The sequence below is a fragment of the Pinus tabuliformis genome, chromosome J (genome assembly GCF_031772625.1).
Source record: "Pinus tabuliformis cultivar Carrire ecotype Pingquan chromosome J, CPIR1, whole genome shotgun sequence".
Taxonomy (NCBI): Eukaryota; Viridiplantae; Streptophyta; class Pinopsida; order Pinales; family Pinaceae; genus Pinus; species Pinus tabuliformis.
In genome coordinates this window covers 832107673-832134197 of record NC_142295.1, presented here as the reverse complement: position 1 = coordinate 832134197, position 26525 = coordinate 832107673, and the positions used below count along the sequence as shown (strand labels likewise).

Below are 26525 nucleotides of genomic sequence, written 5' to 3'. Positions count from 1 at the left end.
GCAATACATAGTCAACTGTCATACATGATCAAAGACTCAAAACAAAAAACACATAACCAAGGAGGCTAGAAATGGCCTCTACAACAAAAGTAAACTATGACCAGACTCTAGTACTAGTACTACAGCTACTGGCTAGTAGTTACTGCCAGAGGAGCCAAGATCATGTCGATCAATCTCTGGATCATCATCAGAGTCAGACAGGGGACCCCATGGCTCCTCATCATCATCATCATCTCCAACTGCAGCTGTAGAAGTGGTACCACTAGCAGGCTGTGAAACTCCAGCAAATGCAAGCTGAGATAGAGTAGATATGCGGCTGCGCTTGTGTCGTGGCTGAGCAGAGGAAGCACCTACAACTAGAGTCCTTACTGGCTGTGAGACTGAGGCTGGTGGATTGGGATCTGCATTCAACGGAACAGCATGTTTAAGTTCAACTAATGTCTCGATATCTAAATCTAAATCAAGATCCTCATCAGGATCAAACTCTGCTGGACGACTCTCCACTACCCAATCTGATGTTGGATCAATGTCTTCCAACAAAATGGGATCTGAATCAGGTCTTTTGTTCAGCAAATGGTTTCGTCTGAGCCGGAGGTTGTATTGGACATAAACTAGATCATTTAACCGTTTTTTATCCAAACGGTTTCTCTTCTTTGTGTTACTTGGGAGCAAGAGCGAAAACGGGAGCGGGAGTGACATTTTTAGAAGCTCCTGGTTTGGGAGCGAATCCCAGAGGAGTTCGACAACCAATGTCACTAACATCAAGGTACATAGAGGGATTGGTGCTCTTGATTAAATACGAGTTCCATACCCTAATACATGACAAAATTCAATGGAAACATTGCAATCCTCCAATCCTGAAATCCTGAAAAACTGATAAGTCTGCTGGATTTTGAATGAAATCTAAAATTCTACTTTCTCCATATGAAATCCAATGAGGCCGAAACCACTCTCAAACATCCTGAGTCATTTCATGGTAATGTTAAAAATTTAAGCAAAAGGATGAAAATGAAGATTAAGGAGAATGTCACTTTTACTTTAAGAATTTAACATTACCATGAAATTTGAATAGCATATCAATAGTAGAGAGCATTTGAGTGTGTTAAATAGGGTTTGGGAGGGGGAATGGACCCCAAATAACATTTAGCTAATTCATAAAACACCTTGAAGTCCAAACCAATCAGCAAACCCCTTAAAATTTCATTAAAATAATGTTAAATCGCTGTTTTAGTGGGTTACGGGCTGCTATTTGTGACTCAGTCGAGTCAGTACGGGAAACGGCCGAGTTGGCCGAGTCAGCCATGACTCGGCCGAGTCATAGTCATGGCTGACTCAGCCAACCGAGCCGTTTTTTGTACCGAGTCACTCCGGAGGGCAATGGAACGGACCAACTCGGCCGTTTCCGTTTCGAAACGGCCGTTTTTTAAAACTATGGCTGGGAGTAGGCAAAGGAGTGTACAAGCCTTGCTTCTTGATGGTTGGCTTGGCGATGGCATAGGCATTGTAGGATCTGATATATTTCCCAACATCCAGTCGGAGTTTGGGCCAATAAAAGTACTTTTGTAGTACAGCCACAGTTTTCTCCACACCAAAGTGTCATGCGACCCGACTGTAGTGCACCTCCCAAATCAGTTTGGCACACTCGCTTGAAGGAACACAAAGGTGGCTCAGGTAGCATAATAATGCGTCCTAGAGATGGAAAATCAAGAACTTGCTTTCCATCATTTTTGTATAGATGCAGCCATCTAGGGGTCTCGTGGCCACGGGAGTTGAGAACAGCAGTCAGTGTTGCAAATGGGGGTCGGCTGAGGTAGTCTGCAACATTATTGGTGTTGCCCTTTTTGTATTTACTATTTAAAGTTCAAGTGGAATTGCTGCAAATATGTAGACCACTTCTGATTGCGATCATTCTGTAACTTCCCTTATGTTTGTATAAACTGAAGAGGTCAGTGATCGGTGTGGATGACCGTCTCCTTCCCCAGAATGTAATGCTTCCATTGTCAGCAAGCCTGCACGATGGAATACATCTCTTTATCATAGGTGGGGTACTTCCAAATTGTATCGAAAAGTGTCTCACTATGATAGGCCACTGGATGCCCTGCTCGGTGAGGACTGCACCAATAGCATAGTCTGAGGCGTCTGTCTTGATTTCAAATGGTTGTTGCAGGTTTGGAAGTGTGCGTACCAATGTGGAGTAGAGTTGATGCTTCAAGTCAACGAACACCTTCTGTTGGGACTCAAACTAGGAAAACTTTGATTTCACCTTGCCCTTAGTAATCTGACTCAAAGGCCAAGTGATATGGGAGAATCCCAGCACGAACCTCCAATAAAAATTTGCAATGCCCAAAAGGCTGTGAAGCTCCATTAGAGTGGTCTATTAGAATATTCCTATTTAGTATTTAATACTCATTCTTTTAGCTGTCGCTATTTTTATTCCTTTAAGCAGTTCTTAGATGAAACTGATGTTTCCATATTCTACATAGAAACTTGATGTTTCTATTATTGTAAATATCTCTGTATTATCATTGAGCTTCTTGCTCATTCTGAATTAATTCATTCGACATTCTTTTATGGTATCAAAGCCAGAAAAAGAGATTTCTTGAACAGTTATTCTCTTTCTTGAACAGTTATTTTCTCTGCATCCTAATCTCTTGAGCTCTTTCTTTCATTCCTTTCTAAGGTCGAGCCCTCTGTAAGCCAGGTAGCCTTCACTGAGTCTTAGCCTCGGCTTTGCTCACTGTGATAAAAGCTTACAGTCGTCTATCTCGATACAGAAATGGATTCTTCTTCTGCATTTCTGAGGAATTAGAAATTGAAGAAACTCTTGGATCTGGTTTAGAAATTTAGCCTTCCCTTGCTGGTGTACCGATTCTGTTTGGATAATCGCAGTCGGTTCTTCCTGCGTCTCTGTCGTGTTCTCATAGGGCGGCAATTTCTCCTTACTTCTACAGATTTCAAACCTGAAACCCTCGCCGGCTCTTTCAACTGCAGAAATGGCAGGAAATCCTACTGCTCCGTAGTCAGAAAAGAAGAGCTTAGGCCTCAGAATCGACACTTTCAAAGCAGACACGAGTAAGGACGATCCCGTAGATATAGTCTAAGACGACTCCGTGGCTTCTTCTTCAAGAATTGCAGAGCATTTTACCTTCAACTGAATTGAAACCCTACCTGGATCAGCCACAAATATTTCATTGCATCAAACTCGGGGAAGTTGATGTAAATAGCTGAAGAAGTGTCAACGGATTCATTCGGCTCGGTTATTATTACTGTTGCTGTGCGAATTAAGGGAGCTGCCGTGTAAATCATCGGGAGACACGACGCTGCCGTGGAGTTTACCAGTGATAAAGAGCTATCTGACCGCAGTCCGTCGCGGAACGTAGCAAAGACAGCGACGGCTCACGTATACAAAACAACGGCTCACGTGGTCTCATTTTTTAGTCCACGTATTGGTGAATGCTGACGCGTCTTGCAACAGAAACTCTCCTCCCGCCTAAGGATATTCCGACGTCGATGCATTTCTCCCGCACAACTTTCTGCCGACAGAATGACATGCCTTGCGAAATCTGAATAAAGAGAACCAGATATACGCATTTTTACTGCTAGGAATACATCGAACGGAATTCAATGTTTTGACAGCATATACTGCCGCAAAAAAAAAGGAGATACAGCAGCGTCAGAGGACTGCAGAGACCGTGTAGGGATGTCAAAGGTTCGAATATAACCTGTACCTGATCGCTACTAGTAGAAACTAAACCAATAGTGCAGCACTTGCTTGGAGATTTATTTTTTTGCTGGGTAAATATATATATATATATATATATATATATATATTTCTTAAACCTGTCTAGCAGAACAAATTCTGTTTTGATAAGCGGGCAGCTAAATTAAATTTTGTGTCAGACATCTGTATTGTCTTTGGGAAAATGGCCACGCTCACCAATCTGATGTTAGAAGGAAATCAACGCTTTAATGGCAACAACTATAACATTTGGAAACAAAGAATGTTGACCATTTTTTAATACAGGCGCCTTGATCAGCTCATTTTGGGCAAAGAGCTTCGTCCCGGTACAGCCGGTACCGATCAAGATAAATTTGATGATCGAAATCGAGAGGCTGTTATGCTTCTCAAGCTCTCTGTCGCTGATGATCAGTTACCACAGATTCCGTCTGGCAAGACAGCTGCCGAGATCTGGCAACAGTTGAAAGAACTGCACGAGACATCTGACAAAAGCAGAGCTTTTTTTCTCAAAATCAGTGGTTCTCCATCATGATGGACGAACATATGTCTTTACAGGAACATCTCAACAAAATTAAAGACATTCGAGATCAGCTCGAAGCCATTGGTCGGACCATGGAGGAAGAAGATATGGTAGTCATTACTTTGAAAAGTCTACCGAAATCTTATGAACACTTCATAGAAACACTCAACATTACCACCACAAATGTTGATCTAAAGTTTCCAGAGTTATGCACCAAACTTCTGCAGCAGGATCGGTGGAAACAGCAGTTTGGTAGTGGTGCTTCATCAGTGTCCTCGGAAAATGCATTTGCTGCAAAATATCAGTCCTCTCAGTCCTTTCAGCAGAAAGGCTCTTCTCAGCCTTTTGATCCTGCTAGGAAGAAAAGTGTGCAGTGTAATTACTGTCACAGGTTCGGTCACATGAAGAAAGATTGCCGACAGAGGATTGCTTCTGAACAGAAGAAACAGGGAGGGCTCCATCAGACAGCAAATGTTGCAGAACATTCCGAGCAGACAGATTCTGCCTTTTACGCCTTTATGGCTAAAAGGTCTTCAGATCATGTTCCTTCCTCTGCATGGTACATTGATTCTGGTGCATCACGCCACTTCTCTCACAGGCGTGACTGGTTTATTGACTTCTCACCTTTCAGTGATTCCGTGGTATTTGGCGGAGGTGAAAAGTACACAGTAGTTGGCAGAGGTACAGTTCAAATTCAGTCTGGTGGGCGCACACTCATATTCCTGAATGTACACTATGTTCCTGGTATGGAAATTAATCTGCTATCTGTCAGCCAGATTATGAGGAATTCTCCTCAGCTTGATGTAGTGTTCAGTGCACACAAGTGCTCCATTATTGACAGGGAGACTAGTTTAACAGTTGCTGTTGGCCTAGAGGACCATGGTCTATACAGGCTACTTGACACCGGTGACTCTCCAGAAGTGGCTCTAGCAGCACATATCTCTCCTATTAGCACTCTATGGCATCAGCGATATGGGCATCTAAATATGCAGTATCTCTCTCAGCTCTCTCGGGAGGGACTTGTGTCAGGATTACCTGATATTCAGACTCAGCAGTTGGGGGTATGCAGCGCCTGTCAAGCGGGAAAGCAACATCGGTCTTCATTCAAAAATGGAGAATCTTGGCGCGCATCTAAGGTACTTCAGTTACTTCATGCTGATATTTGCAGTCCTATGAATACAGCGTCTATCACTGCTTGCAAATATTTTTTACTTATTGTAGATGATTTCAGTAGAAAGATGTGGGTGTATTTTCTAAAAAATAACTCTGATGCTCTTAGTACCTTTCAGAAGTTTAAAACCTTAGTGGAAAAAGAATCTGGTTGTAACATCATGACCCTTAGGACCGACAATGGGGGGGAATTTTGTTCTTCAGCGTTTGCCAACTTCTGTGATATTCATGGCATCAAACGTCAATTAACCACACCTTACACTCCTCAGCAGAACAGTGTTGTCGAGCGTCGCAACCGCACGGTTGTTGAAATGGCTCGTTCCATGTTACAACACAGGAGTGTTCCAAACAAATTCTGGGCTGAAGCAGTATTTACTGCTGTTTATCTTCTTAACCGATCACCTACTCAGGCTGTTAAAGGGAAGACTCCTGAAGAGGTTTGGTCTGGCCGTAAGCCTAAGATCAGTCACCTCAAAGTATTTGGCTCAGTTGCATATGTTTGGATTCCACCTGCTAAGCGCTCTAAGTTGGATTCCAAAAGCCAGAAACTCATGATGACAGGTTACAGTGATCATCACAAGGCCTATAGGCTGATAGATATAGCCACCGGTCGTCTTAGCTTCAGTCGGGATGTAGTATTTGATGAAGACAGAGGATTTTTTCAGTCTTCTTCTTCTAAGCAGTGTTCTGAGGATCAGCCTCACAGTGTTTTTCTTCCGGTCGGTCCCCCTGATGGGAGGGATGATATAGCATCAGTATTTGATAATACTCTATCTGAGCTTCCTCCAGAAAACAACCCTCCTCTTGATGCCCCTATTGCTCTTGAGTCTTCTCCACCTCCTCCTGATATTGGTTCCTCTACTCTTCGGCCTAAATGGTGGGCTAAAACCATTGGTGATCTCCGAGATGATGAGCTTCTTGAAGGTAGAACTTCTAGACATAAGAACAAACAACAGTCTACAGTCAATTTTGCTCTTATGGCTAACCTTCACAGTATTTTTGAGCCTCAAACCTATTCAGAGGCTAAGGGTACATCTGAGTGGGAACAGGCTATGGAAGCCGAATTCCAGAGTCTTCAGAAGAATCACACCTGGACACTTTCTGATCTTCCTGCAGGGAAAAAGCCCATAGGCTGCAAATGGGTGTATAAAGTGAAATACAAAGCTGATGGAACCATAGACAAGTATAAAGCTCGTCTTGTGGCTCGAGGGTTCTCACAGAAGGAAGGCATCGACTATGAAGAGACTTTTGCTCCTACAGCCAAGATGAGTACCATAAGGCTTGTCCTTGCCCTAGCAACTCAGTTCAATTGGAAAGTTCATCAGATGGATGTAAAGAGTGCTTTCCTAAATGGTGATCTCCAAGAAGAAGTCTACATGACGCAGCCTTCAGGATTCAAGGTTGCTGGTCAAGAACAGAAAGTGTGTCGATTAGCTAAAGCCATTTATGGATTGAAGCAAGCTCCTCGGGCTTGGTACATGAAAATTGATCAGTACCTGACAGATCAGGGTTTTCAGCGGAGCCCATCTGATGCAAACCTGTATATCAAGCATACTGCTGATGATATCTTGCTTGTGGTTGTCTATGTGGATGACCTTATCATTACTGGCAGCTCTGCACATTTGATTCATGGGATCAAACAAGATTTATGCAGAACTTTTGAGATGACAGACTTGGGACTTCTTCATTACTGTCTGGGGGTTGAAGTTTGGTAGACTGAAAATCATATTTTTCTCTCTCAGTCCAAGTATGCAAAAAATCTTGTGGACAGGTTCAGAATGCAGGATTGCAAACCAGCCACGACTCCTATGGAACCAGGGCTCAAACTTTCATCACAGTCATCCTCTCCCCTTGTGGATGAAACTTTATTCAGGCAACTAGTGGGCAGTCTCATCTATCTTACTGCCACCAGACCTGACATCAGTTTTGCAGTAAGCTATATCTCCCGCTTTATGTCAGCTCCTAAAGCTGATCATTGGATAGCAGCAAAGCGTGTGCTACGATATGTGCGTGGTACTTCTGATTATGGCCTCTTATATACTCGCAGTTCCAATCCTATTCTCAGTGGTTACACTGACTCTGACTGGGCCGGTTCGGTTGATGACCATAAATCTACAGTTGGGTATGTGTTTAGTCCAGGATCTGGTGCTGTTACTTGGACTAGTAAGAAGCAACAGGCAGTGGCTCTCTCCTCAACAGAAGCAGAGTATCGGGGAGCAGTTAAGGCATCCTGTGAGGCAGTTTGGCTTCGACGTATGCTTGCAGATATGCATATTTCCCAGACCGAGCCTACTTCTTTGTTTTGTGATAATCAGGGAGTTCTCAAACTTGCCAAAAATCCAGTCTTTCATGAAAGAACAAAGCATGTGGAAACTCATTGCCACTACAATCGTCAGCTTGTTGAAGACGGCTCAGTTCAGTTGCAATATGTTCCCACAACAGAGCAGCACGCCGACATCTTCACCAAGCCTCTTGGTCCTGATAAATTTGTAAAATTCAGAGGGTCTATTGGTGTTGTAAATAGATTGAGTATTAAGGGAGGGTATTAGAATATTCCTATTTAGTATTTAATACTCATTCTTTTAGCTGTTGCTATTTTTATTCGTTTAAGCAGTTTCTTAGATGAAACTGAGTGTTTCCATATTCTACATAGAAACTTGATGTTTCTATTATTGTAAATATCTCTGTATTATCATTGAGCTTCTTGCTCATTCTGAATTAATTCATTCGACATTCTTTTATGGTCGGGGCTGGCCAATCCCGAATGACTTGGATCTTAGTCAGATCCACATGCACGCCATGCTCATCTATGATGTAACCCAAATATTAGACCTGGCTCATGCCAAAGGCGCATTTCTCCAAGTTGGCACATAGTTTGTGTTGTTGAAGGGTTTGAAGGACCTGCCGAATGTGTTGCAAGTGTTCTTCCCAACTCTTGTTGAAGATGAGAATGTCATCCAAATAAACAAACACGAATGAGTTGGTGAAGGGCCGCAAGATGTCATCCATTAGTCTCATAAAAATAGCAGGGGCATTTGTCAACCTGAAGGGCATAACCAACCATTCCAAAAGTGTTAGGTCCATATAATACTAGTGATTACCCCATTACTATTGTAGTTGTATCCCTTATTAATATTCTTGTGCCTCTATTGTCCCCATATTGTTATTATTGTGCCCCATAGAATCCCTCTATTGTTATTTTTGTGCCTTTATATTATTATTGTTAGGTTGGCTGGGTTATATTGTGACTCCTTAGACTCCTATATATAGAAAGGAGGTTTTGTCATTTGAATCATCAAAGAATCATTCATTTGTGTAATGTAAAGGAGGTTGCCCCCTCAAAGAGGCTGAATTCTAAGGCATTGATCTATCTTTTCTATCTTTTTGTGAGCTAGTTTCATAACATTTGGTATCAAAGCTTTGGATTCTAAGGTTTCGCTGCTCCAAATAGGTCATCGTGGCATTTTCACTATAATTTTTTTCTGCGACATTTCAGAAGCTAAAAAAAAAAACCCATTTGAGATGAGATCGCACTGAAGCTCGGGTCCGAATTTCAGAGCTTTTCGCGCTAGATTTGTGAAGATATGATCTAAGGAAGTTGGTCTTTTTGCAAACTCTTGAATTACATTCCAAACAGGTGACCTGGGGAAAATCGTCATAACTTTCTCTCTGAGCATCGGATTGAAATTTCGTAAGAAGGTACAAAAAGAGAACGAACTGTAGTTTCTTGTAGATATTTTTCAGAGCCAAAGGTCGAAACAGGGACACGTGGCACATCGTACAAGTTCGCTCTACTGAACTAGTCTATAATCAGGTCACTGTGGAAGATTTGGCATAACTCTTCCTTGGAGAATCCAATTGGGATCAGAGTGGTGGCATTGGAAAGAGGACACAGAGGGCTACTACAGGTCGCAATTTCAGAACTGGATGATCTGAAATTACAGAGATACATCAGAGGCAATATCGAGCTCCTACAAAGTGAAAAAAGGTGTGTAGAATTTTTTTTACTTTTTGCGTAAGCTTGGTTTGAAAAATCATTTTGAAGGAATTCAAAGGACATAGTAGAGAATTATTATCGATAACTGATGCCCCGAGGAAAGAAAATGCAAACACCTAGTAAGCAACCTGAAAGCTCTAGCATGACTCATGAAGAAGAGGAAGAAATGCTACATGATATATCAAAATTACAAGACCAAGTGCAACAAATTTCACTATCACAAAAGCTAACAGAAGCTAAGATAGATGGCATGGAATCTAAGATAAAGGGCATGGAAGCTAAGATGAATGGCGTGGAAGCTAAGATTGATGATTTGAAGACAGATTTGACAAATTTTCTACAAGAAATATTTATTAATGGTGAAAGAGTAGTAAAGGAAACTCATGATGCGAACAAAAGAAATGTTAATCATGATTTCATAGACTCTAATGTTGGATCGATGACCCACCATATTCCAAAAATCGATATGAGGAAGTTTGATGGCAAGGATCCCGCAACATGGATATTACAGATGGAACAAATTTTCGATCTCAATAATGTGCAAAACACACAAAAGGTACGTATTGCAACTTTATATTTGGAACCAAATCAGTTTGTATGGTATCAATGGCTTTGCTCTCGTAAACAAATTATCACTTGGGCAATTTTTACAGAAGAATTGACAGCACATTATAAGGATACAAAAAGCAACACTTTTTTTAGCCAATTGATAAGTCTGAAACAAAAGGGTTCAACAATGGAGCACATTGAGGAGTTCCAAAAATTGAACATAAGGGTAAAAAATATTCCAGAGGAACATGGGATTGATGTGTTCATAGGGACTTTAAAGGATAATATCCAACATGATGTTCACCTTTAAGAACCTGATTCATTAGAGAAGGCATTCAGGTTAGCAAGAAAAATGGAAAGCAAAATTATGGCAACCAGGAAGCATACCACTCACAACTATAAAGATTGAAGTATTGTTGCCCCTAGTCTTCCACAACCTATAAGGTTGCAACCACAACAATTGGAAGAAAAAAGAGCAAAAGGGCTTTGTTACAGTTGTGATAGCAAATACACTAAAGGTCATAAGTGTGCTGAGAAGAAATTATTCTACATAGATTGTGAAGAGGAAGAAGAAAATGAGCAAGAAAGGTCAAAAGAAGAGGATATACTCCAGGAACAAAGCCTAGATAAAGAAGAAATGAATCCGACCATATCTTGTAATGCATTGGCTGGAATTACCACTCCTCAAACCATCAAGATAGAAGGACAAATCAAGAAGAAAAAGGTAATAGTGTTGATTGATTCAGGAAGTACCCACAATTTTATTCATTGTAAGGTAGCAAAGAATTGAATTGCTTCCTATACCCAGCACCAGAGTGTCAAGTGATGGTTGCAAATGGAGGAACAATAAATTGCTCTGGAAAGTGCCATAATATCAAGCTATCCATGGGAGAATATGTATTGACTAGCCCAATGCTTTCCATTCCAATGGGAGGTGTTGATGTTATACTAGGAGTACAATGGCTACAATCCTTGGGTACAATAGCTTTTAATTTTCAAGAACTTTTCATGAAATTTTATGCGGAAGGAAAGGAAGTTGAATTAAGGGGTATTGCAGGGAAACCGGGAAAGATAATCAGCTCTAACGGTATGACAAAGCTTCTAAAAAAGGAACAAAGAGGTGTAATTGCACAATTATGTTCGCTAGATGTTTCCACATCGAAATCATCTATTTCTCCATATCTCCAAAAAGTCTTAGACAATCATTCCAAGGTATTTGAGACTCACAAAGGTCTCCCACCTATTCGTGATCATGATCATGCTATTCATCTGATTCCAGGAAGTGTTCCTCCAAACATCAGGCCGTACAGATATCTCTATGCACAAAAGAGTGAAATTGAACGTATGGTTGCAGAAATGCTAGAGGCTGGTATAATTCAACATAGTCAAAGTTCTTTCTCTGCTCCAGTAGTATTGGTGCACAAGAAGGATGGATCATGGCGCATGTGTCTAGATTATAGGGAGCTCAACAAGCTCACTATTAAAGATAAGTTTCCCATTCCCGTCATTGATGAATTACTGGATGAATTGCATGGATCAATTTACTTCACCAAGTTGGATCTTCGTTCAGGATATCATCAAATCAAAATGAAGACTGAAGACATTGCGAAAACAACATTTAGAACTCATGAGGGTCATTATGAATTTTTGGTCATGCCTTTTGGCCTTACCAATGCACCCTCTACATTTCAAGGTTTGATGAATTCCATTTTCAAACCCTTCCTTAGGAAATTTGTGTTAATATTTTTTGATGATATACTAATCTACAGCAAGTCTTGGAAGGATCATGTTGAACATGTTGACAAGGTGCTACAACTATTGGAGGAGAAACAATTATATGCAAAAAGATCCAAATGTTTCTTTGGAGTACAAGAGGTGGAATATCTGGGTCATATTGTATCTCATGAAGGAGTTAAGGTAGACCCTAGCAAAATTAAAGCCATTAAGGAATGGAAAATCCCCACATCCATAAAGCATTTGCGAGGATTTCTCGGGTTGACAGGGTATTATCGCAAGTTAATTAAGAATTATGGGAGAATAGCAGCACTTCTAACAACATTATTGAAGAGAGATGCATTTTCATGGACTCCAGAAGCAACAAAGGCCTTTGAACATCTTAAAGAGGCAATGTGCCAAGCACCGGTCTTAGCTACACCGGACTTCACAAAAACCTTTATTGTGGAATGTGATGCTTCAAGAAATGGAATTGGTGTTGTTTTAATGCAAGATGAAAGACCCATTGCTTTTGAAAGTCATCCAATCAAAGGAAAGTTTTTACAAAAGGCTATTTATGAGAAGGAAATGTTGGCAACACTACATGCACTTAAAAAATGGCGACCCTACCTAATGGGAAGACACTTCAAGGTAAAAACAGATCATGATAGCCTTAAATACTTTTTGGAACAAAGATTATCCTCTGAAGAGCAACAAAAGTGGGTCACAAAGATGTTGGGTTATGACTTTGAAATCATTTACAAAAAATGGAAGCAAAATGTGGTGGCAGATGCACTCTTAAGAAAGAATGAGGATGTGGAAGCATTGTTGTGTGCCATTTCTATTATCCAACCAGATTGGATAAACGAAGCAAGGGAAGAATGGAAGAATGATGAAGAAGTGTGGGCACTTATTCGAAAGTTACAACAAGATTCCAGTACATCTGATACATTTAGCTGGAAAAATGATTCGTTATGGTACAAAGATCGCTTATACCTCTGTAAGAATTCCCAACTCAAGCAAAAGATTCTTATGGAATTGCACACTTCTCCCTTAGGAGGGCACTCAGGATTTTTAAAAACTTACCACAGGGTTAAGAAGGAATTTTTTTGGGATGGCCTTAAATCGGATATTCAAAAGTTTGTGGCAGAATGTTTGGTTTGCCAACAAAATAAAGTTGAAACAATTAAGACCCCGGGTCTATTACAAGCTTTATCCATTCCAAACCAACATTGGGAGGAGGTTTCAATGGATTTTATCACAAGTTTACCCAAGTCTGAGGGAAAGAGTGTCATCATGGTGGTAGTTGACAGACTTACCAAGTATGCACACTTCTGTCCATTATCACATCCATTTAAAGCCAGTACAGTTTCTACTGCATTTATGGAAACAATTCAAAAGCTACATGGAAACCCAAAGATTATTGTAAGTGATAAGGATCCCATTTTCACTGGTAATTTTTGGATAGAATTATTTTCTTGTCTTGGTACTCAGTTAGCTCATAGCTCATCTTATCATCCTCAATCTGATGGGCAAACTGAGATAGTAAACAAATGTTTCGAAGGATATCTTCGTTGCTTTGTATCTGATAAACAAACACAATGGGTCAAATGGTTGCCTCTCGCTGAATGGTGGTATAACACTTCCTTCCATACAGCAACAAAAATGACCCCATTTATGGCACTTTATGGATATCAGCCACCATCCATCACATCATATTTAAGAGAAAATTCTAAGGTTCAAGCAGTGGAACATCACATCGAGCATCAACAACAAGTCCTCCAACTCTTAAAGGATAACCTCGTGTTGGCACAGAATAGAATGAAACAACAGGCAGATCAACATCGCAGCGAAAGAAGTTTTGATGTAGGTGATTGGGTATTCCTATGGCTACAACCATATAAACAAATGTCCCTCAAGCAAGCTAAGAAGGATAATAAATTATCACCAAAGTATTATGGTCTGTACAAGGTGTTGCAAAAGATTGGTACTATGGCATACAAATTAGAGCTTCCTGCAGCGTCTCAAGTGCTCCCAATTTTCCATGTTTCATGTTTAAAGAAGGTTATAGGCGACAAGCTCCCAGTTCAAACAATATTGCCAGAACTTGACGAGGAGGGAGAAATTATATTGGAACCAAAAGCAGTTACAGAAACAAGACTTGACAGCTACGAAATCGATCAATTTCAGAGTATCTCATCAAGTGGAAGAACTTATCCGCTGAAGATTCCACATGGGAGGATGAAAATTTTATGCAGAAGCATCCAGAACTACTCAAGTGTTGAGAACAACATTTTTTTGAAGGAGAGGGGCATGTTAGGTCCCTATAATACTAGTGATTAACCCATTACTATTGTAGTTGTATCCCTTATTAATATTGTTGTGCCCCTATTGTCCCCATATTGTTATTGCTGTGCCCCATAGAATCTCTCTATTGTTATTTTTGTGCCTTTATATTATTATTGTTAGGTCGGCTGGGTTATATTGTGACTCCTTAGACTCCTATATATAGAAAGGAGGTTTTGTCATTTGAATCATCAAAAAATCATTCATTTGTGTAATGTAAAGGAGGTTGCCCCCTCGAAGAGGCTGAATTCTAAAGCGTTGATCTATCTTTTCTATCTTTTTATGAGCTGGTTTCATACATTTGGTATCAGAGCTTAGGATTCTAGGGTTTCGCTACTCCAAATAGGTCATCATGGCATTTTCACTATAACTTTTTTTCTGTGACGTTTCAGAAGCTAAAAAAAAAAACCCATTTGAAATGAGATCGCACTGAAGCTTGGGTCCGAATTTCAGAGCTTTTCGCGCTATATTTGTGGAGATATGATCTAAGGAAGTTGGTTTTTTTGCAAACTCCTGAATTATATTCCAAATAGGTGACTTGGGGAAAATCATCATAACTTTCACTCTGAGCATCGGATTGAAATTTCGTAAGAAGGTACAAAAAGAGAACGGACTGTAGTTTCTTGTATATATTTTTCAGAGCCAAAGGTCGAAACAGGGACACGTGGCACGTCGTACAAGTTCGCTCTACTAAACTAGTCTATAATCAGGTCACTGTGGGAGATTTGGCATAACTCTTCCTTGGAGAATCCAATTGGGATCAGACTGGTGGCATTGGAAAGAGGACACAGAGGGCTACTACAGGTCGTAATTTCAGAACTGGATGATCCGAAATTACAGAGATACATCAGAGGCAATATTGAGCTCCTACAAAGTGAAAAAAGGTGTGTAGAATTTTTTTAAAATTTTTCTTAAGCTTGGTTTGAAAAATCATTTTGAAGGAATTCAAAGGACATAGTAGAGAATTATTATCGGTAACTGATGCCCCGAGGAAAGAAAATGCAAACACCTAGTAAGCAACCTAAAAGCTCTAGCATGACGCATGAAGAAGAGGAAGAAATGCTACATGATATATCAAAATTACAAAACCAAGTGCAACAAATTTCGCTATCACAAAAGATAATAGAAGCTAAGATAGATGGAATGGAATCTAAGATAAAGGGCATGGAAGCTAAGATGAATGGCGTGGAAGCTAAGATTGATGATTTGAAGACAGATTTGACAAATTTTCTACAAGAAATATTTATTAATGGTGAAAGGGTAGTAAAGGAAACTCATGATGCAAACAAAAGAAATGTTAATCATGATTTCATAGACTCTAATGTTGGATCAAGACCCACCATATTCCAAAAATCAATATGAGAAAGTTTGATGGCAAGGATCCCGCAACATGGATATTACAGATGGAGCAAATTTTCAATCTCAATAATGTGCAAAACACACAAAAGGTACGTATTGCAACTTTATATTTGGAACCAAATCAGTTTGTATGGTATCAATGGCTTTGCTCTCGTAAACAAATTATCACTTGGGCAATTTTTTTGGAAGAATTGACAACACATTATGCGGAAACAAAAAGCAATACTTTTTTAAGCCAATTGATAAGTCTGAAACAAAAGGGTTCAATAATGGAGCACATTGAGGAGTTCAAAAAATTGAACATAAGGGTAAAAAATATTCCAGAGGAACATAGGATTGATGTGTTCATAGGGACTTTAAAGGATAATATCCAACATGATGTTCGCCTTTGGGAACCTGATTCATTAGAGAAGGCATTCAGGTTAGCAAGAAAAATGGAAAGCAAAATTATGGCAACCAGGAAGCATACCACTCACAACTATAAAGATGGAAGTATTGTTGCCCCTAGTCTTCCACAACCTATAAGGTTGACACCACAACAATTGGAAGAAAAAAGAGCAAAAGGGCTTTGTTACAGTTGTGAAAGCAAATACACTAAAGGTCATAAGTGTGCTGGGAAGAAATTATTCTACATAGATTGCGAAGAGGAAGAAGAAAAGGAGCAAGAAAGGTCAAAATAAGAGGATATACTCTAGGAACAAAGCCTAGATAAAGAAGAAATGAATCCGACCATATCTTGTAATGCATTGGCTGGAATTACCACTCCTCAAACCATCAAGATAGAAGGACAAATCAAGAAGAAAAAGGTAATAGTGTTAATTGATTCAGGAAGTACCCACAATTTTATTCATTGTAAGGTAGCAAAGAATTGAATTGCTTCCTATACCTAGCACCAGAGTGTCAAGTGATGGTTGCAAATGGAGGAACAATAAATTGCTCTGGAAAGTGCCATAATATCAAGCTATCCATGGGAGAATATGTATTGACTAGCCCAATGCTTTCCATTCCAATGGGAGGTGTTGATGTTGTACTAGGAGTCCAATGGCTACAATCCTTGGGTACAATAGCTTTTAATTTTCAAGAACTTTTCATGAAATTTTATGCGGAAGGAAAGGAAGTTGAATTAAGGGGTATTGCAGGGAAACTGGGAAAGATAATCAGCTCTAACGGTATGACAAAGCTTCTAAAAAAGGAACAAGAGGTGTAATTGCACAATTATGTTCGCTAGATGTTTCCACATCAAAATCATCTATTTCTCCATATCTCCAAAAAGTCTTGGACAATCATTCCAAGGTATTTGAGACTCCCAAAGGTCTCCCACCTATTCGTGATCATGATCATGCTATTCATCTGATTCCAGGAAGTGTTCCTCCAAACATCAAGCCGTACAGATATCCCTATGCCCAAAAGAGTGAAATTGAACGTATGGTTGCAGAAATGCTAGAGGCTGGTATAATTCAACCTAGTCAAAGTTCTTTCTCTGCTCCAGTAGTATTGGTGCACAAGAAGGATGGATCATGGCGCATGTGTCCAGATTATACGGAGTTCAACAAGCTCACTATTAAAGATAAGTTTCCCATTCCCGTCATTGATGAATTACTAGATGAATTGCATGGATCAATTTACTTCACCAAGTTGGATCTTCGTTCAGGATATCATCAAATCAAAATGAAGACTGAAGACATTGCAAAAACAGCATTTAGAACTCATGAGGGTCATTATGAATTTTTGGTCATGCCGTTTGGCCTTACCAATGCACCCTCTACATTTCAAGGTTTGATGAATTCCATTTTCAAACCCTTCCTTAGGAAATTTGTGTTAGTATTTTTTTCATGATATACTAATCTACAGCAAGTCTTGGAAGGATCATGTCAAACACGTTGACAGGGTGCTACAACTATTGGCAGAGAAACAATTATATGCAAAAAGATCCAAATGTTTCTTTGGAGTACAAGAGGTGGAATATCTGGGTCATATTGTATCTCATGAAGAAGTTAAGGTAGACCCTAGCAAAATTAAAGCCATTAAGGAATGGAAAATCCCCACATCCATAAAGCATCTGCGAAGATTTCTCGGGTTGACAGGGTATTATCGCAAGTTTGTTAAGAATTATGGGAGAATAGCAGCACCTCTAACAACATTATTGAAGAAAGATGCATTTTCATGGACTCCAGAAGCAACAAAGGCCTTTGAACATCTTAAAGAGGCAATGTGCCAAGCACCGGTCTTAGCTACACCGGACTTCACAAAAATCTTTATTGTGGAATGTGATGCTTCAGGAAATAGAATTGGTGTTGTTTTAATGCAAGCTGAAAGACCCATTACTTTTGAAAGTCGTCCAATCAAGGTAAAGTTTTTACACAAAGCTATTTATGAGAAGGAAATGTTGGCAATACTACATGCACTTAAGAAATGGTGACCCTACCTAATGGGAAGACACTTCAAGGTAAAAACGGATCATGATAGCCTTAAATACTTTTTGGAACAAAGATTATCCTCTGAAGAGCAACAAAAGTGGGTCACAAAGATGTTGGGTTATGACTTTGAAATCATTTACAAAAAAGGGAAGCAAAATGTGGTGGCAGATGCACTCTTAAGAAAGAATGAGGATGTGGAAGCATTGTTGTGCGCCATTTCTATTATCCAACCAGATTGAATAAACGAAGCAAGGGAAGAATGGAAGAATGATGAAGAAGTGTGGGCACTTATTCGAAAGTTACAACAAGATTCCAGTACATCTGATACATGTAGCTGGAAAAATGATTCGTTATGGTACAAAGATCGCTTATACCTCTGTAAGAATTCCCAACTCAAGCAAAAGATTCTTATGGAATCGCACACTTCTCCCTTAGGAGGGCACTCAGGATTTTTAAAAACTTATCACAGGGTTAAGAAGGAATTTTTTTGGGATGGCCTTAAATCGGATATTCAAAAGTTTGTGGCAGAATGTTTGGTTTGCCAACAAAATAAAGTTGAAACAATTAAGACCTCGGGTCTATTACAACCTTTATCCATTCCAAACCAACGTTGGGAGGAGGTTTCAATGGATTTTATCACAGGTTTACCCAAGTCTGAAGGAAAGAGTGTCATCATGGTGGTAGTTGACAGACTTACCAAGTATGCACACTTCTGTGCATTATCACATCCATTTAAAGCCAGTACAGTTTCTACTGCATTTATGGAAACAATTCAAAAGCTACATGGAAACCCAAAGATTATTGTAAATGACAGGGATCCCATTTTCACTGGTAATTTTTGGACAGAATTATTTTCTTGTCTCGGTACTCAGTTAGCTCATAGCTCATCTTATCATCCTCAATCTGATGGGCAAACTGAGATAGTAAACAAATGTTTCGAAGGATATCTTCGTTGCTTTGTATCTGATAAACAAACACAATGGGTCAAATGGTTGCCTCTCGTTGAATGGTGGTATAACACTTCCTTCCATACAGCAACAAAAATGACCCCATTTATGGCACTTTATGGATATCAGCCACCATCCATCACATCATATTTAAGAGAAAATTCTAAGGTTCAAGCAATGGAACATCACATCGAGCATCAACAACAAGTCCTCCAACTCTTAAAGGATAACCTCGTGTTGGCACAGAATAGAATGAAACAACAGGCAAATCAACATCGCAGCGAAATAAGTTTTGATGTAGGTGATTAGGTATTCCTATGGCTACAACCATATAAACAAATGTCCCTCAAGCAAGCTAAGAAGGATAATAAATTATCACCAAAGTATTATGGTCCGTACAAGGTGTTGCAAAAGATTGGTACTATGGCATACAAATTGGAGCTTCCTGCAGCGTCTCGAGTGCACTCAAATTTCCATGTTTCATGTTTAAAGAAGGTTATAGGCGACAAGCTCCCAGTTCAAACAATATTGCCAAAACTTGACGAGGAGGGAAAAATTATATTGGAACCGGAAGCAGTTACAGAAAGAAGAACTTGACAGCTACAAAATCGATGAATTTCGGAGTATCTCATCAAGTGGAAGAACTTATCCGCTGAAGATTCCACATGGGAGGATGAAAATTTTATGCAGAAGCATCAAGAACTACTCAAGTGTTGAGGACAACACTTTTTTGAAGGAGAGGGGCATGTTAGGTCCCTATAATACTAGTGATTACCCCATTACTATTGTAGTTGTATCCCTTATTAATATTGTTGTGCCCCTATTGTCCCCATATTGTAATTACTGTGCCCCATAAAATCCCTCTATTGTTATTTTTGTGCCTTTATATTATTATTGTTAGGTCGGCTGGGTTATATTGTGACTCCTTAGACTCCTATATATAGAAAGGAGGTTTCGTCATTTGAATCATCAAAGAATCATTCATTTGTGTAATGTAAAGGAGGTTGCCCCCTCGAAGAGGCTGAATTCTAAGGCGTTGATCTATTTTTTCTATCTTTTTGTGAGTTGGTTTCATAACAAAAAGGCCTTCCTTGGATTTGAAGGCAGTTTTCCATACATCTATGGGCTCTATTGGAACCTGGTGATAGCCAAACTTCAGATCGATCTTGCTTAAATACTTGGCCCCTTTGAGTTGCTCCAAAAGGTCATCAATCCGTGGGATTGGATACCTATTCCTGAGAGTGATTTTGTTTAGTGCCCAATAATCAATGCAGAGCCTCCAGGTCCCATCCTTCTTTTGTACAAGTACAATCAGGCTCTCATAAGGCGAGGAACTTGGTTGGATGTGCCATTTTTGCAGCAACTCCTTGATACCCAACTTCGTGCGAAGGGTATGAAAAATTTTGGTAAACTCCGGCACATCTTGGTCCCTTCCCTGCTGCAGCGTGGTCCACTTCATGTATTTGTCCTCACAGCTCCCAACAGGGTAGTACTGCTCCTTGATGGCGTCCCGGAACGAATTCCAAGTGGGTGCAGCCGAATATAGTGAGGGTGTACTTTCGTCCTTCTTCTCACAGTAGGTTTCCCACCAGTGCTTGACATGAGCGGCGGCTTTAAGAAGTGCAAAAGTAATCTTTTCCCAGCTGGAAAAATCATGAACAGAAAAATATCCTTCTATCAAATTTAACCATTTATCTACAGCATCCGCATCTATCTGACCCTCAAATATGGGGATGTCAAAGTTAACTTGTACCTTAAAGGGTGTGGCGCCTCTAGAGTAGCTGCTGGAAGGAGATGTGTCTCCTTTGGGTAGTTGTTGAAGGATTTAGGCAAAGTTGTCTATCATCGCGTTCCTCTGTTGCTCAAGGGCTTCTTTGAGCAAAATATTGAAAGGATCTCCTGCCTTTCTTCTCTTCCACCATGGGAGGTCATTGGGATTTGCGAGGCTGGTCTTGCAAAGGTTCGACCAATTCAAGCCCTAACTCCTTATATCCCAACCTCGTTGAAGACATGCAAAGAAAAATAGAGAAAGAGCGGACCGCTCTGATGCCACTGATCTGAACTTAAACAGGTATGCAACAAATTACAAATATAACCATAAATACAGAGATGCAACAATAATAACACTTCCTTTCATTAATATCAAATACTGAAATATGCTTACAAACATAATGGAAATAAGACTAGCTCGGGCGATGGTAGCTTATCTTTGAGAAGAGATGTGGCAGCTACATGCCTCTGAACTGTGGTACAATGAGGCTTGGAGGCCTATTTATTATTGGGAAACAATGGAAAACCCTAAACATCCAAAAACCTAACCCTAGGAGATTAAGCGCCAAAACTATGGGCCCCGTTTGGATAAATTGGTACATCAACTTCCTGGGGTCGTAGCTTTGGCATACGATCTTCGTTTGATGCGCACAATACCTCGTTAGACAGATCTATCCAAGGACTACAACTTCCAAGTAGCCAACATTAATTTACAACCAAATGCTAATTTTCTCGAAAAACACCGTTTAGGGCCTCAAAACGGCTCCGAAAGTTCAGGGCTCAAAAAATTGCCAAAAATAGTAAACTGTGCTACAATTGAGGAAACTGAAAAAATGGAAGAGATAGTGGTGGGGGTCCAAGTAGAATAGGCAGGTGGCCACCAACATCTACTTGGATCATTGGGCTACTACAGTGCACAAATCGTCTCTGTGTGCTCTCCCGACTATCTTTGCTCAACTATGGAATAAAATGCTCTCAAAAGAATGGAATGCCTCTTCCTCCTAGTGGCCAAGTTATAACATAGCCTGATAGCCTACTAGTGGTTAATTTTGACTACATCAACTCTTAACTAGAGTTACAATATAGACTCTTCTAGAGTCTTTTACATCATATTCATGTGGCTAGCCCCTTTTCCCTAAATAATGGGGGCTAACCCGGCATCCTCCTGAACTATAGGCGTGAAAACAGGAAGGTCAACTTCTTAGTGGCATAAATTTTGCAGACAAACTCTGATTGATGCGCTTCTTGCGTCGTTGAAAAGATCTTGGAGTGTAGAATAGCATGAAATGGTGTTGCACCAGAGCGGCAAAGTTTTACCCCCAAAAAACATCATTTGATGCCTCAAAATGCTCCTAGAAAGTTTCAAACCCTGTTTTTCCAAATTGGGTCCCACGATAAAAACGGTCCCACGAGTTGATTCCTCCACTTTTTGCACTCCAAATGCATCAAGATGAATGACAAACAATATAATGATCCAATCTGTATCATAATTTTTCAAATTTAAAAATTAAAATTTGTGTTACTTGTTGGTCAGCTCCTTGTTTAATGGGCAAGTTGACCCCCCTCTTGAAGCCCCACCTTCATCTATAAATATTAGGCTTAGCTCCCTCAAAGAGGCATCATCTTTCATACTCATCCTTAGTAAAATCTACTCTAAAATATTGATGCCATGGCAACATTGCGGTTTTTTTAATGCTCTAAACTGAGGCTACAAGGTTATCGAGAATGCGACTAAGATTGAAACCATTTTGTGATTCTTTTTTTTCTTGTTTTGGCACAGCCTTGGTTCACCTTTGTTCTGGAATAGAGAATGGTCGATTTGGAAGCTGAGATTATGTGTGTATCCACTATCCTATGCGAAGAATTATAAATACTCCATGTCGCAAATTGAATAGATACATAACTTATAGAGTCCACGTGTGGTTGAAAGGCAGAGTCTGTGCATTATTGGTGGAAGTAGAAGATCAAGGGCAATGTATTGTAAAAGAAGAGAGATACATGTGTGATGACAGCCTATCATGAGAGTTGGTGATCTGATCTACGGATAACAGATTTTACACGAAAGGAATGTGATCTTAATAATCTTTGTTTTGGATCAAGTACACCCATGAGAGTTGAATGCGTATGGTCTCACTTACATGACCTATAACTACGACATGATATGAAAGTATTCTCTGTTCAAATATTATGCGATCTGATGGAATCAACAATCTAGTGTGCAATGAGGGCATCTCGGAACTGAGGCATAATCAATGAGGCTTCATGTGATTTAATCCTGAGTGTTTGGGTAATTGATTAAAGTGATTAAATATATTAGATAACTCCCAATATTGCTCTCCCTATGCTTGAGAATAGTGCACAGTTATATGTCTATCCAGAAATTTCAAAGGCAATGAGCAATACAAATAGATAAAAATTGTTATTATCAACGGTTTGTCATAATTGGCATCATTCACAATAACATAATACATTTTGAATCACTCTTGTGTATCTAGTGGAACATATGTTTTGTTAGGCTTGACAGGTTCTGTCTAAAACTTAGTGGAAGTCTGAGTTTGTGTGTTCTAGTCACACTACCATCGCATGGCTATATAGTAGTAGGACCTGTGCTCCTAGGTAGTCCACGTTGAAACCAAATGGCGTGTCAAAGATTTCTAGGACTAGTCATAACGCATATTGATTGATGTGGAACCAATACACCGTGATTGACAAGAGTCACATATTCACATTTCGTTACCATGCGAGTTTGATTTATCAAAACAAATCGACAGGTTTAATTTTTAATTTTCTATTCATAGAAAATTTGTCGAATGGTTAACAATTTCCAGTGACGTGCCATGGAATCCGGTGGTAATTTTGTAGAATCAACGTTTTTTCCTATCAAATTGTAGAATGCACCCTGAAACTGGGAATATGTCGAACAATTAGTTTAATATATGGTTTATTATAGTTCTATGGGTTATTGAAGCCAATATTGACCCAAATTAAAAACCGGAAGAATCAATGAGATCAGAAACGAGCCTTGTTGAAGGCTTGAAAACTTTACTGATGTATCCTTGATGATCAAAATCCCTATTATATGTTGAAGGCTTAACAACATATTGTGGCAGTTTATAGTATTTGCAGTAATAGCAATAACAACACTTGCTAGCAAGTAAATTTGCAGGGATGGTTGTGGTATTGTTAATTCATCTGCATATTACCGATCTCAGCAGGTAGGGTTTGAGACAATAGAAAGGGCTTGTATGATTTTGTGTTTTCTAAGGAAACAGTTGAGACATCTTAAGGATAGGCACAGGACAGGCATGTGGCACATCGGATTGTACCTGTGGGCAAGAGCCAACAGCGAAGTGCTTTCGTGTTATTGATAGCAGTTGTTGAATTGATCCAGGAGAATCCTCAAAATGCTCAAAATTTCATGGTCTCAGATATTCCTGGAAATAGCGCCAAGCTGAAGAGCTTGTCGCGTTGAATTCGGCAGTGTCTTCAGTTTCGCAATTGGCCTCTGGATGAAGGAGAAAAATCCCACTGAATTTTATGGGAAACAGGCAAAAATTTGGGGCCTTGCAGGCCAAGTGCCAGCTCCACATCATGACACGTGGTAGGGCGGTCAAAGTCAACGCAGATTTGGATGGGCAGAGTCGGGGCTCGAACCCATGACCTTGCCAACACAGTGCCAAAACCTTACCAATACACCATGGTTCTATTTTGTTAAATCAAATGGCGCAAATTGTATTTAAGTTTTAAACTATGGTGAATAGGGGGGTGAGTTGGCAGAGCTCGCCAACTCTGGTAGGTCCGCCAACCCAACGAAGGATAATGGCAATGCCAAACTTGGTGCACAATTACGTAACCACCGAAGCAGAACCGACCACATGTAAACATCATATGCCATCGTTTAGGGGAGGTTACCACACCGTCGAAGGAACGAAACCACCAAAAAGCAAGTTCGGTCACATGCAAACAGTTAATGCCACAGTTGCCACGAGTTGCGAGATCATTTAACCGTCGAACGAGAAATATACTATGGTCACATGTCGTTGCAACAAACATTAAATGTGATTGTTAATAAACATTACATCGCCGGAGTTTTGGGAACTATATTATATAGTTTAATACTATTGATATATATGAATACCGTTGGTCGAATCACAGATATGCCAACTATGTTAAAAGTTTGGTTATAAAATATATGCGCCAATGCTAATGTTGCCATGTATGCCCGGGAGGTCCACGGGTTTGACCCCGGGACCTACCCAAGGCTTTATAAAAACTAATGCCATTGCACCAGGGCGTTAGGAGTTGTACAGTGGAGTTCAAAAACCTGTTTTGTTTATGCCTGCAAATTCTCTTTTGAGCATAACTTGGCCATCCTTGGGCCTTTTTGAGAACAGAGAGTGGCGTTGGAGAGCAAAGGTCGAGGCCTTCTTTTTGAAAATATCTAGCAGTGCCTGTGTGCACATTGCAGATTGTTGAAATTTCATGTAAAGAGCCTCTTTTGAGCATTCCTAATATAATGGACACCCATTGGAAGTGGACCCGGAGACGTAGTCTAGGAGGGACGAACTTCGTCATCAATGTTCGTTGTGTTTGTGTCTTTTATTGCTGCGTCTTTTATTATTGTTGTTTGTTGCATGTTTAAGGCATAACAACAACTCAATTTCCCTCATTCATTCACATAAATGCAACCTTAGTTAATGTTGGTGAAATTGCGCAAATAATCAATCCTGTAGATTTCAAATCATGAATAGTGATCAAAGTAGTAATTGTTGCCATTGATAGTGATGATTGCAAGTTGATGCAGTGACAAATAGTGGTGAATCTTATTCTCTTACCTTCTATCTTCAAGGTGGTAGGGTGGTGCTAGGGCAAGTTGGAGCTTGCAAGATGTTGGAGCATCTTTTCAGTTGGAGCTAATAAAACCAAGGCGTTGGAGCCTCCTTCTAGTTGGAGCTGGTAAATCATGGTGTCCGAGAATCCTTTCAATTGGAGATGATAAATCAAGGGGTGGATCCTTCTTCCAGTTGTTGCTTGAGAATTTTGGAAGTTGGAGTTTCCTATTGATGTAATCTTTAAAGACCTATATTAAAAGTGTTTGATGGTTTTTCTCCTGAAAGGGTTTCCACCTAAAAATCTCTTATGTATTGTCTTTGATGTTGTGCATTGTTCAATGGAGTTTATTAACAATTTAAATGTTCACATATTAGCAACATCTAAGCTTTTGTCTAAGGACAACTTATTGACTGATTTCCTCAACAATACAATCATACTATTCTCATTGATCTTTCTAATGATAGATTAACACAAGTGGTAGTATCGTCTTGATATTTTCTAATGGAAACCATGCCTTGTTGCTTTGTTTTTGCACGTGTGGTAGAAGATAATTTTATGATCGGAAACCATCTTGCAACATGTCCTGTTTGAAGCACCTGACGAACCATTGAACCCACCAGCACGTGGTCTTCTTACATGTGGTGTTTGAATCAATTGCTGGGCTTTTGAGCCAACTAGCGCATAATCAGGTCCCTTAGTTTTCTTGTTTGGAGTGTTCATGTTGATCTTCAACAGTATCCTTAATAGTAGCTTTGTTTGATCACTTTCAGATTCATCAAGCTCTCTCCCATCTTCTATTTTCTCAACATTTGGACACTATTCCTTGATAGCATTGTAGATTAAGCTCCCCACCTTTGATCAACTCTGCATAAGCTCATTTGTAGAAACTGTTGTTTGCTTCATTAGTTTTGTAACAGGGTCAAGTCAATACTTTTTTATTTCTAGGAGCTTACAATCCTAAAAAAGACTCTGCATTAAGAACTTATCTGTGTCTTCTCATGATCAAGGTACCATTTGACTTGTTTGTGAATCTGTTCATCGGAATTATATTTTGCAGTTAATCCAATATCAAGCATCCATATGGAGTATTGTCACAGTCAGGCCCAAATTGTAGAGATCTTCACCAAATCCTTAACAGACACAAAATTTCTCAAATTCTGTACTC

General features: G+C 39.8%; 1 protein-coding gene across 3 annotated transcripts in view; it reads right to left on the bottom strand.

The window, feature by feature from the left end:
* The window catches only part of LOC149229284 (S-adenosyl-L-methionine-dependent methyltransferases superfamily protein), a 304238-nt gene that overhangs the window by 6801 nt on the left and 270912 nt on the right, over positions 1 to 26525 (bottom strand). The window lies entirely within an intron of this gene.